At 37.5% G+C, this 13,691-nt stretch overlaps 1 protein-coding gene across 2 annotated transcripts in view; it reads right to left on the bottom strand.

The window, feature by feature from the left end:
- LOC139941467 (uncharacterized) overlaps positions 1-13,691 on the bottom strand; it is a 168,287-nt gene that overhangs the window by 152,155 nt on the left and 2,441 nt on the right. The window contains exon 2 of one of the 2 annotated variants that reach the window (XM_071937985.1): positions 6,844-6,942. The gene's annotated coding sequence lies outside the window, so the exon portion shown is untranslated. Of the gene's footprint in view, positions 1-6,843; positions 6,954-13,691 lie in introns of those variants that run through there. The other variant, XM_071937984.1, reaches the window with a different exon arrangement.

The following is a 13,691-nucleotide window of genomic DNA, read 5'->3' as shown; positions in this document are numbered from 1 at the left end:
TGTCCGAGTGTTGCCTTTGTATATTTGTTATCATAAAGTGACACACGGCGCTCTATGCGCATCCACACAATATTGATCTCACAAATAACAAAGCGCCTTTCAAAATGAACGACTTATTTATTATTTTTTAATATGAGAAGGTCTGGGAACCAAAAATTTTTTTAGCTGGGTCAAAAGGTAGTGGAAAATTAGGCTAAATTGCACATGTTACTATTATATTAAAAAACAATTGTTATATTAAAAGCAAATTTATTTACTTTTGTCACACAAAGCATTTCTTCATAAACTATTTTTTAACCATATTAATTTATTGGTTGGTCTTTTATTTATTGGAAAACCTGGCATTTTGGTATTAATTTTCAAACAAATTAATTGATTAGTAATTATCTAATTAGTCATCGTAATTCAGAGCATTGCGGGATACTGAAATGAAACACGCATTACAAACAAAGACATTGTGTTACCATTTAACTCATACTACATTAGCAAAATAACACAGTCGATCATACTCATAAAACCCAAAATGAAAACGTCCATGTTCGAGTATTATCACAGATAATCACAACAACAGCAACAAAGCACGCAACCAGAAAAAAATTTCTCCAATATTTTCGCCAGAGAATTCAGACAAAGAATAAAAGATGTGATATCTGCAATGCTGCGCGTGTATCAGCGTATCTGGTACTTATGTGCCCGTATTATATTGGATATGGTCAGGCAGCTGTATAACAAAGTAGCCCATTACATATAGCAATCAATACAACATTGAGTAAACACACAGGCATCTGACTCCAGCTCGGGAGTGCCTGCAAGCAAAGCAATTTGTATGCAGTCCCCGTGAACATGGTGCCTGGTCTGGTCTAGTCTGAGGACTGCTACAACCCCCGCTGTCTAACGCTGGCTGTCTAACGGCTCAGGCTACAGATATGCTTTTAACAATATTTTATCAGTGGCGACTGATCTTGTTTCTGCTTATCAAAATACAAGATTATGGAAGAGTGGGGGGGGGGGGGGGTTATAAAAAATGCACAAGTGGTGTGGAGTATTAAAGATGCATGGGTTATCATGGTTGTACCGTGGAGCTCTCTTGTACGAAGATAGAATCCCTACCTCTTGTCTTTGGAGGTTTGACATTCTGTGTAATTTGGAGACAAAGAACGTTTTTGAAATGTGCCTTTTACTTGAGTAGGGAATAATTTTATGCACGGGAGATGGTTTTATTTTGAAAACATGTATACCCTGTTGGCAAATATAATTTAAAAAATTCATTAATCAGAATGTAATCCTTTATTTATTAACTAATGGAATGGGTGCTTTTTTAATTTTTTAATTTTTATTTTTGTACATTTTGGAAAAGAGCAAGATTTTTATACATGTTTTACTTGATGAGATTACCATCTTTAAATTAATTTCTTTCTTTCTTCCTATGACCCCCCCCCCCCAGTATATATTTATTTAGTGTTAATGATGGTACTATTTTTAACCTCAGTCCTCTTCGCAGAAAGTATTCATAGTTCATACTATTTAAAGATGTGTAAAAAAACACTGTTTTAACCCAAGAAAATATCACACCTTTTCAATAGTTAAAGAATTGAACAATTTTTTCAGTATAATAGGAGTTCCTTTTTTGTGTGGAAAAGACCGAGGTAGGCTATAGAGTAAAAAAAAAAAATTTTTTAAATAAAAAAATATCATCTTTAAGATCGTGTCATCTCGGTGTTCCTAGCGGCAAGTCGATATGGAAATGATGTCCACTCTGCACCAGCATCAGTAAATGCCTCATGGGGAGAAGCAGGAATTCTACCAGCGCAGCAAAAAACGGGAAATGGATGCATTAAAACAGCTCAGGATTTCATGTAGTTGAATATTCATGGGAACCAAACTAAATGCTCTTGCGTTGGAGATTTCCAGGGTGTTCGTGGATAACTTCTAGCTATTTAGGCTAGTACTGGAATATTATTCTAAGACGCTGTCTAGCATAGCAATCAGATATTTTAGGTTTCTGAGTGTCAGGAAGATGAGGCTATTGGCTTTTATGTTGTAGATACTGTGGAATATCACTTACATTTATTGACCAAGTTGACCAAATTCTGCATACTTTCATAAAAGTAAAAAAAATTCCCAGTTATTTCTACCCGACGTTATTTTACCAGTCCTGTAAGGAACTGATGACTAAACTAGTGGTAGTTGTGTAGTTAAAGGAAACATGGGGCTTTCATTTGGGATCCATAAGAACACCTTGTCTTAAACTGGCCATGTTCAGAATACAGTATTGTCTGAATTGGTGACTACAGCTACGGCTTTGACTGTTGCTAAGGGTGTTGTTAAGGACATCCTTTACTTCAACGCATAAAGATGTAGCAGCCCAGCCGTAGCCATAGCCAGACTGGCCATAGCGTATGACACACATGTAATCTGGGTTTGGATTATTCAAGACGTCTCGCAACCTGATGCATGGATACTCAATATATCGTCAAAGGCTTTCTTGACTAAACTCAAACAGGAAATTATTTCCTCCCTTCTTATAAAATGACAGCTAGCCAGAGCTGAACTATTTATAGGACTGAGCGATACACTGATCAGCTCACCACTGATGTTATTCTTCCATCTGGGCCTAATTCATGGCTCTGCTTACCCCTAAATTCTGCGCTTAGGATCAAGTCGATCATCATTTTCCACTTACATGAAGGTGCAAGCGCCGAAGTTACTACGCTAGCTGTGTAAGCAAAGAATGCCTTTTAACAAGGAGTACGCATGCCCAAAGCAAAATTTCTCTGCTAAACCGCTGAACAAAAAACAAAGCACCCACCTTGCACTGAAGATCCCATGTGTTCACACAAGAAACTTCTGTAAGTGCTGATTCTTTGATTAAGCAGAGCCATGAAATGGGGCCCTAGTAAGTTATTTCAAATTCAAAGAAAAAGACAAAATAATAAGCTGTAGTAAACTGCTTTAGCAACCAAAATGACCTTTGGTGTAACTGAAATGAAGTTGTCAATCATTTTATTGCCTCCTGTTTTGACCCTAGTTAAGTCTTTCCCAATTTCCTTCCAAAAGGAAAAACTTGGTTTAATTCCCTCGATAGTTAACTCTCTTTGTGTGATATTCAAATTAAGCATTAGACTTTTCAGGTACGTTTTCCTCACACCTTCAGGACTTTCTCAAGCTATGACAGAGAGAATATTAAGTACAAGCTTTTAGTCACTTAAACATAATTTTAAAGCTTAAATTTCAACCTAAAGTTCAACACTTTTCAGACATTTTTTATTTGTTTATTAGGGTTGAACAAAGAAAAACTTTCTGGAGTGGGACATGAACCTGCAACCTCCTGCTTAATTTGCCGGTGCTCTTCCAACTGAGCCAGCCCCAAAGTTGCTGGTTTCCCTATTTTGTCAAAATCTTCCTTCAGGGTGCCAGTCAAAACCCATTCAACCTGTATACTGCTGTAAAGCCAGGGATCACACCCAATTGGGTAAATTGACCATGCAATCTTGGAAGCCCCTTATGAGGATGGGACTTCATCGTGATTACACACAGAATATCTACCAGTTATCTACTTTTTGCAAAAGCAGAGTTGACCTAAGATTTTTAAGAGATGTCCAAAGCTGAGGGCAGGTGTGCTGAATGCACAGCGTCACATGAGCTGAAAATAATCCATTCTGCGCCAGAGGGGTAGACTGATCGTTGAGTGTCATCAGTCTACCTGCTATTGTGGGGGGGGGGGGGGGTCGGAGAGGGGAGGGGGGGGGGTCGTTGGTGAGGACTGAGCCACACTCTAGGAAATCAGTTATTTCTTTAGCAAGGTACTGTGGCAAGACAACACACAGCTAATGATTAACGCCGAGTGGAACTTGGGATCCGAGTGGAAATTATACCAGGAAACTCAGCACTCGGGACCATGCAACGGACGTTCTCGTCATCATTATGAAGTTGAAGCAATTTATGTAGACCGACCCCCTCCCCAATCAAAGAAAAAAGACAACAACAAAAAAACAAGGGGAAAGTTTACACAAACCAACACTTTAAAAACAGATAGGATGCTAATAAATTGTTGTTGTTCGTTGTGTGTGGCTGCGCTTTTGGTTTAAATATATTTAGAGTTGAATTAACTAGCGGTAAAGTGCACAAGACTCAAGCTCTGGTGTGTCTGATCAGCAGCTGATCAGCAGGGTGTGGGTTCGAGTCCTGCTTGTGTCCTTAACCATTATCGCTTGTCCTTCGGAGGGTCAAGCGGTAGGTCATGTGTGTTGCGTAATGCACATAAAAGAGCAGAGTATGCTTATCGTACACGGAAGGGGTCTTGAAGTCTTCTGGTATGGTTGGCTGCAGAGTAAGTAAGTAAGACGGTGCTATTATATAATTTGGGGGTTAGTAACAAAGACCTCGTAGAAAAATAATGAGCACTTCGGGTGTGATAAAGCTCTATTTAAGAACGTTGTCATTAATAATTGTAAATAGAACATTCTTACAAAGCATCTAAAGCATCTACTATTGAATAATTATCTTCACAACACAACATACTTTTACGAAATGATTAAAAAAGAGATCAATACGGTGTGACTGCACACCTCCTTCTTAACACGGTTCCTTACATTTTCATTTTCAAGGCAAGAGAACTTCAAAAGATCACATTCTGATATCTTTTGATCGGAGATGACAGCATTTCACACGAAAGGGTTTTCTGGAGCAATTAGCGGCAGTTCATTGATTCTTCTACTCCTTGCGTTCCATGGTACAAGGACACAGTACAGGAAGTGTAACGGAAAAGGGTTTCAAGCAATTACACATAATGGGGGAAATAAATGTGCTTCGGGAAAAACCAAGCCACTCATTGTTAATGAATTTCAAATTTAGCAAAGGATTTGAAAAATATAAAATTGTTGTTTCAGAGAACATGAACTATGTATGAGCAAAATCGACATGGTATTTTTTACAAATTGTTGTTACCCAAACTAATTTTGAAAGATTTTGGATTGAACAAGGAAAACTTGACTAGAGCGGGATTTGAACCAAAGACCTCCGGTTTAACGTGCCTGTGCTCTACCAACTGAGCTATCTATCCCTATGTTGGTGGTCTCCCAATTTTTAAAAATGTACCCAGTCAGTTTCCCTTGTGGTTTATTATTTGATATCAAACTAATTTTGATCGCTTACGACCTTTTGCTAATCGGGGGATGAATATAATAAGTGCATCTGGCAGAAGCGTCTTGCCTTCCACATTAAGAATAGATACTAAGATGTTCCTCACAAAGATGATCAGGCATTATATTTGACCCATATAAGACTTTTCATTCCAGCTCTACTACACTCTGAGTGCAACCTAACCTAATTAGAAATCAGATTAAAGATGAAAGCATATATCTTGCCTGTGAAGAGCATACTTTCTGTCCATTCAAGGCTACTTTGTACCTTCCAAAATCAAATTATACTTCATGAATGTTTCATAATCCATATCCCCTTTCCATGATTACATTGATAAAAGGATTCCCATTGAAAAAAAATTGATGTACACGCCAGATACTAATAAAATAATGGAAGCGCTTGAAAAACTACGCCTTTACAGCGCAGAAAAAAAAACATCGATGAGAAAACAACAATATGAGTGAATTGAACTGAAGATCATGTATTAATTACGGAGGAAATGATGTGAGTCTCCAGGTGGCCGTCGTGACACTGTAGAGGATGAATCCTGGAGATCCTCTAACCCCCCCCCCCTTCGCTCCCCTAGCTCTCCCTCCGTCTCTCTATGGCAATAACAGGAAGGGGTAGATTAGAGACAACCAAGCACACCATCGTCAACCCGTGAAGAACTGTCTGCAGGGTGTTTGGAGTACAGCTGCAACTCAATTTCAGCAACTTTACCTTTCAGTTTTATGAGTCCGTTCCCCCTTCCCCTCCCTCTGCTAACACACGCAATGCCTAAATTATTAACATTTAGTCACGTCACGTGCTCTTTCTTAGGTAAGTGCATGACCTTATGCCTTATTAAAGGCTTGGACACTAATTGGTAATTACTCAAAATAATTATTAGCATAAAACCTTACTTGGTAACGAGTAATGGGGAGAGGTTGATAGTATGAAACATTCTTAGAAAAAGCTCCCTCTGATGTAACGTAATTTTCGAGAAAGAAGTAATTTTCCACAGATTGATTTTGAGACCTCAGATTTAGATTTTGAGGTCTCGAAATCAAGCATCTGAAAGCACACAACTGTGTGTGACAAGGGTTTTTTTTTTCTTTCATTATTATCTCGCAACTTTGATGACCAATTGAGCTCAAATTTTCATAGGTTTGTTATTTTATGCATAGTATTGAGATAAACCAAGCGAGAAGACTGGTCTTTGACAATTACCAATTAAGCTTGGGCGATATCGATTTATTTTATTCACGATATATCGCCGACATTATATATCGCGATATTCGATATAATCGCGATTAATTAAATTTGACATCATCAGTCTTCAAACTCCAAGTGAAAGTTGTAGAAGAGACAGTCATAGCATAAGAGAGGTGTTCTAATGACCTATTCTTCTGGTTTTACTCCAAACCTATGGGGTGCGAGATGTCTCAGCTAGCAAATACAGCGCGATATTTAATCGATATCGCGATATACCGCGATTATCGCGATTATCGCGATATATCCCGATATATCGATATTTCGATTAAAAACAAATCCATCCGATATCGAAATCGTTTCCAAATTAATATCGAGATATTCGATAATATCGTGATATCGCCCAAGCTTATTACCAATAGTGTCCTGAGTCTTTAAATGTAATCCAAATTAAAGTAGAAATGAAAACAGGACATTTCCCATGAAAAGTATTATTTGAATACAACTTACCAGGTTTGCAGTTCCTATCCCACCACCTGTTGTATGCCGCCTATATAGCTCCTTTTGAGTGTCCGAGATAAAATGGTCGATCTATCATGGTTTCCAATCCTGTAATGCCAACCATAGAATAAGAAACATTTCATAAGACTCTGGGTAGTGTTTATGTTTAATTCATTTGATTGTCATAACAACAGTAAACCCAAATAACAGCGTGGCGCCCTAAAGGTAGTTTTATCATCCTAGACTAGTATTCAGTTTTTAAGTGGGATTGTATAAAGTTCTACAATTTTAGCAGTTGATAAAATACTATAGATGTTTAACAACAAAATCCTGTCACAAGAAAACATGTTTTCAATAACTATTTATGCCAAATTAATCCTTGAAAGTTTCATAACAATTTGTTATTGTATTCAGGCATTCTATTTGGCTCTTGGAAAAACAAAAGTAGACCTACTTTAAAGGTAGACCTTTTTAAAGGCAGTGGACACTATTGGTAATTACGCAAAATAATTATTAGCATGAAACCTTACTTGGTAACGAGTAATGGGGAGAGGTTGATAGTATAAAACATTGTGAGAATCGACTCCATCTGAAGTAGTTTTCGAAACAGAAGTAATTTTCCACGAACTTGATTTCGGGACCTCAGATTTAAAATATTGACGTCTCAAAATCAAGCATGTGAAAACACATAAATTCGTGTGACAAGGGTGTTTTTTCTTTCATTATTATCTCGCAATTTCTATGACCGATTGAGCTAAAATTTTCACAGGTTTCTGATTATATGCATATGTTGAGATACAGCAAGTGACAAGACTGGTCGTTGACAATTACCAATAGTGTCCAGTGTCTTTAAGGACAATGATGCTTAGTTTTCTATGGGCCATAAAGGTGCAAATCAGATGTAAGTAGCATAAGTGTTATGCCTGTATATTTAGGAGACAAAAGAAGTCAAAGTCTCATTTCTTTTTTAAGATCATTCTCAAACAAACAGGCTTTTTCAATTCTTACTTCACCATCCACCTTGAACTATACTCTCTTAAGGTCATACTTTTATCAATTTGTTTTCCAGACAGTTGTTTACTCATTTGACCTCCGCGGTATTACACCAGATGCAATTTATATGCCAGGTAAATGTGGCATTAACATCATTTTCTGACACAAATCCCACAGCCTTTCCTCTTAAGAAATGGACTTTGATATCAAGGCATCTGAACTGTGATTATTTATGACTATAGAGGGCGCACTCCTCTCAACCTGGACTACATCCAGGGTGCAACCAACTAAATAAACTCTCTAAGCGTTCAGTACAAAAATGCTAAATACTCAAAAACACACAAAAATACTTAGAAGTCTCACAGCTTTTTACAGTAAAAGGAAAATTATTCAATCATTGACTCTTGAACTTTTATCATCTACTCAATTTGATTTGGGGACTGTTAGGACCTGTCCAAATTCAAATGGGATATCAATGGTCATAAGAACAAAAATGTATAGCTGCAAAAACTGAAAGTTTTATACCAGAATCCGGTGCTTCATATAGACCAATCCGACGCGCACCCGGGCCGCAAGTGTTGAGCACTGCGCGCTATTTGCTGCGGTGTCTTCAGTGCCTAGATTATGCACAGGAAAGACACCGCAGTTGTTTATTTTTCAATAGAGGGCGCTACCAATATTTTATTTCGTCGGAAAAACATTGATACACTGATGGCAGTTTTACTCTACACTGTGTATAGGCAACTTGGTCATCAAATACAGTGCACCAAATCCATCAAATTGAAAGTAAAACTATGCAATGGATTATGAAGAATTTTGAGTGGTTTGGGTTACACGGCATTTGAAATTCTTTCAGTTAGTAAATATTCAAGTAACCAAATACTCCATGTGAATCTACACAGCATAATGTCCCATTCCAATCTATTTTTGGTAATTGTAACTCAATTCAATGCATATTTTTAAACGATTATCATGGGTTTCAATCAATGTTTTTTCCCCCCTTTTCATTTCCTTAACTCCAGGAAACTCTAGTGATGACAGAGATAGACTAAATAAATCAACCTACAAGGACTCAGTGGATTTTTGTTTCCCGAAGCCACAACATTCTGAAAGTTCCACATTTCCACTCCATTAATGTCAAGAGAAATGACAGCATAATTTGATCCCTCTTCTACCGTCCGCTTCCCATGTTGTATCGCGCAGACTTGGGAATTATCCCAGTAGGCCTGTATGCTTCATTTTTGAAAGGGCAAAGGCATCAAGGCAATTTCTCCTCAGTAAAGGGCATTCATTGTAAATAATATTCTCCTTTTGTTATCATGTCAACACACATCAAACATATATGTAGGCCTAATCATTGATATTTGAAAACAAATAAATTGATAGATATCTACTCTGAACATTTTCCTCACTGTTTTCCTTTTAAAGTTTCCTAAAAACAAATTGGTTTGAATGATCACAAAAATAACTGCCCACCTCTTGGAGAGTAATGAATAGTTTCATTACATTTCACCTTGAAGAAGCATCCGCGTGGGAGGCAAGGCTATAAACCATGTTCAATTTACGAACAAAGTATGGTTAAAGTACGCCCATCGTGAAATAATGTCCTCTTTAGCTTGTTAGTGAACACCGAGTAATTGGACTGACGATTCCATGGCTTTTACCTACTAGGTTTCAAGGTTTATTGTTTCCACAGTAAGAAATGCAATACAGGCAATAATAATGTTCCAAATGATACAGTTAAAGCCAATATTATACACTTTCGGAACAGAAAAACTATAAAAGTTCACAGATTTACAAATAACTTACTGGGTTTACAGAAGGTAATGGTAAAAGACTTCTCTTGAAATATTATTCCATGAAATGCTTTACTTTTTGAGAAAACATTAAAACAATTATCAATTCTCGACAACGAGAATTACATATTAAAGTAAACACATGTCATGACACGGCGAAACGTGCGCAAACAAGGGTGGGTTTTCCCGTTATATTCTCCCGACTCCGACGACCGATTGAGCCTAAATTTTCACAGGTTTGTTATTTTATATAGAAGTTGTGATACACGAAGTGTGTTCCTTGGAAAATACTGTTTACCGAAAGGGTCAAATGGCTTTAATGAATACTGAGTAATTGGACTGATGATTGCATGGCTTTTATCTACTAGGTTTCAAGGTTCCAAGGCTTCTTGTTTCCAAAGTAAGTAATGCAATACAGGCAATAGTACGTACATGTTCCAAATAATACAGTTAAAGGCAGTGGACACTATTGGTAATTACTCGACATATTTATTAGCATAAAACCTTACTTGGTGACGAGTAATGGGGAGAGGTTGATGGTATTAACATTGTGAGAAACGGCTCCCTCTGAAGTGCCATAGCTTTTGAGAAAGAAGTAATTTTCCACAAATTTGATTTCGAGACCTCAGGTTTAGAACTTGAGGTCTCGAAATCAACCATCTAAATGCACACAACTTCGTGTGACAAGGGTGTTTTTTCTTGCTTTATTATCTCGCAAGTTCGATGACCGATTGAGCTCAAATTTTCACAGGTTTGTTATTTTATGCATATGTTGAGATACACCAACTGTGAAGGCTAGTCTTTGACAATTACCAATAGTGTCCACTGCCTTTAAGCCAAGTGGAAATAAATACACTTTTATGATTTTGTGCACAGGGAAGCTTACTAAGAAGCAAAGCTTATAAACGTGAGCCTCAAACAGGTATGCTCGTTGAGCCCAAACCAAACACCCATGTAACATAAATTACATAGGTTGGGTAATCAGTCTTGGAAATCATACGCAGAAATGAAAACAGCAATCTAGAGCTTCTTGTTTTACTCCTAACTCCTTTAAGACTTCTTCCGAGATTTCCTCGAGAATAGCATTTATTTGAGTTTGTAAAAAAACATCAATGGCATGCAGGAGTAAAACAGATCATCAGGGCTTGAAATTTACACTGAACAACAGGCCTTAGGCCAGCGAAGCATCAGGCTCATAACCTCACGACTGAATAGTACGGCAATCTTGTATATTTGTTCAAACGTTAGACTTTCAGTATGCCTTTTTTTTCTTCCAATTCCATTGAGTATTGAAGAATACTTTAGTCAGAATGCAACAGAGATCAAGCTTCTCTTAGGGCTAGTTCAAATAGAATGGTTCAAATGTTAAAACTGTAGTTTTTGTTTCTCTCCTACAACTTTCAATGCTGGTCTTGTACCAACATCTCTGGTCTACCAGTTAAAGATACTTGGTAATTGTCAAAGACCAGTTCTCACTTGGTGTAACTCAATGCATAAAATAACAAACCTGTGAAAATTTGAGCTAAATAGGTCATCGAAGTTGCGAGAGAATACTGAAAGAAAATACACCCTCGTCACACAAAGTTGTGTGCTTTCAGATGCTTGATTTCGAGACCTCAAATTCTAAATCTGAGGTCTCGAAATCAAATTCGCGGAAAATTACTTTTCTCGAAAACTACTCCACTTCAGAGGGAGCTGTTTCTCACCAAGTTTTACATTACCAACCTCTCCCCATTATCAGTAACCAAGTAAGGTTTTATGCTAATAATTATTTTGAGTAATTGCCAATAGTGTCCACTGCCTTTAACACTTTGAAGTGTATTATTTACAGGCCCTACGGTCTTTTTGATTTCCCCCTATACTTCAGCACTGAGCTGAGCGATGCATGATGCAGTTCACTGTAAATGTAGATACTTATTTATTACTAGTTAGTCATTAAAGTGCTACGTTTTATTTTCCTGTCTGCAATTACCTGACTAACATTACTACCCACCACTTGTTTACTGTAAATTCATTGGAAACCCAAATATAATACTCAAACAAAATTAGAAATGTGTATTTTTACACCCAAAGAGAAAATAGGTCCTTTCCTCAAGACAAAATTTGAGCGATACAAACAGGGTCCACCTCTAAACACAACCCCAACAAGGAATCTCAGCGTGGCACAGATTTTCACTCACCGCTAGACATCGCGGCTAATTTGAAGGCTTATAAGATGCGATTGATTCACAATCTGGCCAGGCAGTCCATACTAAAAGCCATCAACTGTCGATGATTACCATTGACGCGGACTAAACACCATCACAAAGACCTCTCAACCATATTGAAAAATTGCTTCAAAGCTGTCAGGGAAGATGGCCAAAAACCTGTCACATTTTCACGCGGGATTACCTCCCAAGACATTGATTTCTTAAGGTACTCTTTTTCCAACTGAGAATGTTTGAAAAACAGCAGCTCTAAATTCGATAATATGGTTAAATTGTTTTTCAAATGGTGACGGATTGTGGTTGAAGTGATTTTCAAAGCCTGGTTTGACGTTAAGTGCCTGTTGGCAACCTGTCTTACAGGCATTGCGATAAACACATAGTTGGTGAAACAACCTGAAGGCTTTTAAGCCAATTTAGTTTTTGGTTAAATGTCATGTTCCATTCAAATGCATCCACAATAAGAATCAATACAAGTGAATGGCAGAAATACTTTGGAAAGATACAATATTTCATTTTTTGGGAGTTTCAACACAGAAGAAATAGGCCAAGTTTCCCCCTACATGAAATGGGGTCCAGAACCGAAGACCATATTTCATCAAATTGGTCAGCACAGGTAGCTCGCTTGATTCGTAGAAAAAGATCACCAGCCAAAATACCAAAACTACAAATGATTTATTGCAAGACTTTTCAGACTGAAAGAACAAAACATTATGTTTAACGACCCCTTGAACTGCTGTCATATGCAGGTACTGTCTGTCTTTATGGTCTGACTGCCATTTTTCATATCATTTTACTTTGTGTAGTTCATAAAACAAAAATTTGCTTACATGAGCAGGCTAAAATTTGCTCACAGCCCCCCCCCCCCCCCCCCCCCGGAACAAAAACAAGAAAAATAGAAAAAGAATTAAAAACCACGTCTACACATGAGGGCATACAAAATTCAGACTCAATAAAAACAACGCAAGGCCACATAAAAAAAATTGTTGATCGTCCCTGCCCGACCGTTCAAAACCCCCACGACCCCATTTTTGTTATCATAAAAAACATGTCTGGATATCTCTAAATACTTTTACTGCCCAGATTTTTCAGCTGATATTTTTTTCAAAATGTACAGGTTTGAAAAGATGTTTAAAGAAGTTTTTTATTCATGTTGGCAAAGCAAGAACAATTCTTCAAATATTTAATACTTGGACTACACTGTGCTTTTCCTCCATGGTTGTTTGAAAAAGTTTACAGAAAATGTCATCTAGGAGTTAAATTTGTTTGACAAAACTATTGAAAACATCAAAAACACACAAACCCTCTGTTTAATAGTGATTGTGATGATTTCTTTATTCTTGATTTCATATTTGGCATGTCCACAAACTTTAATAGTTGTAACTAACATTTGTCACACACCGAGTAGGCATATAGGATACCAATTACCAATCCAAGTGCTGACAGTTAAGGCCAAATAAAAAAGAAACATGCTTTTGGAAAAAAGGATCTTTTTTTTTCATGTTGTTTTTCCTTAAAAAAAACCCGGCGGCCTCAAAAAAGAAAGCGAGCGGAAACGCTAAACATTTTCTTTTTTCAATTTGGCCTACAGCAGAGATCCGAGGGTGGACAAGTAAGCAAAAGAGTCACACCTAGCTGATTGGTCACCATCCATGATCGTCAATAAACACATTCCAGTCACCATGCTACTTTTTATTGCCTATTTCATTACAAGCTCTAAATGAAGTAGCCGTGGCCCGGCTGAAGCGTCATTTAAATTAGCGCTTTGATCTCCATAGTGCATATGGCAGCCCATTGAGTCACCCCTAATGCAGTCACAAATGCATCTTCCTGTACGTGGGTATGCATGCCACTACGTGTAAAA

This window comes from Asterias amurensis, chromosome 9 (genome assembly GCF_032118995.1).
Source record: "Asterias amurensis chromosome 9, ASM3211899v1".
In the NCBI taxonomy this organism is placed as follows: domain Eukaryota; kingdom Metazoa; phylum Echinodermata; class Asteroidea; order Forcipulatida; family Asteriidae; genus Asterias; species Asterias amurensis.
Note: the sequence above shows the minus strand (reverse complement) of the source record. Positions and strands in the feature narration are given on the sequence as shown.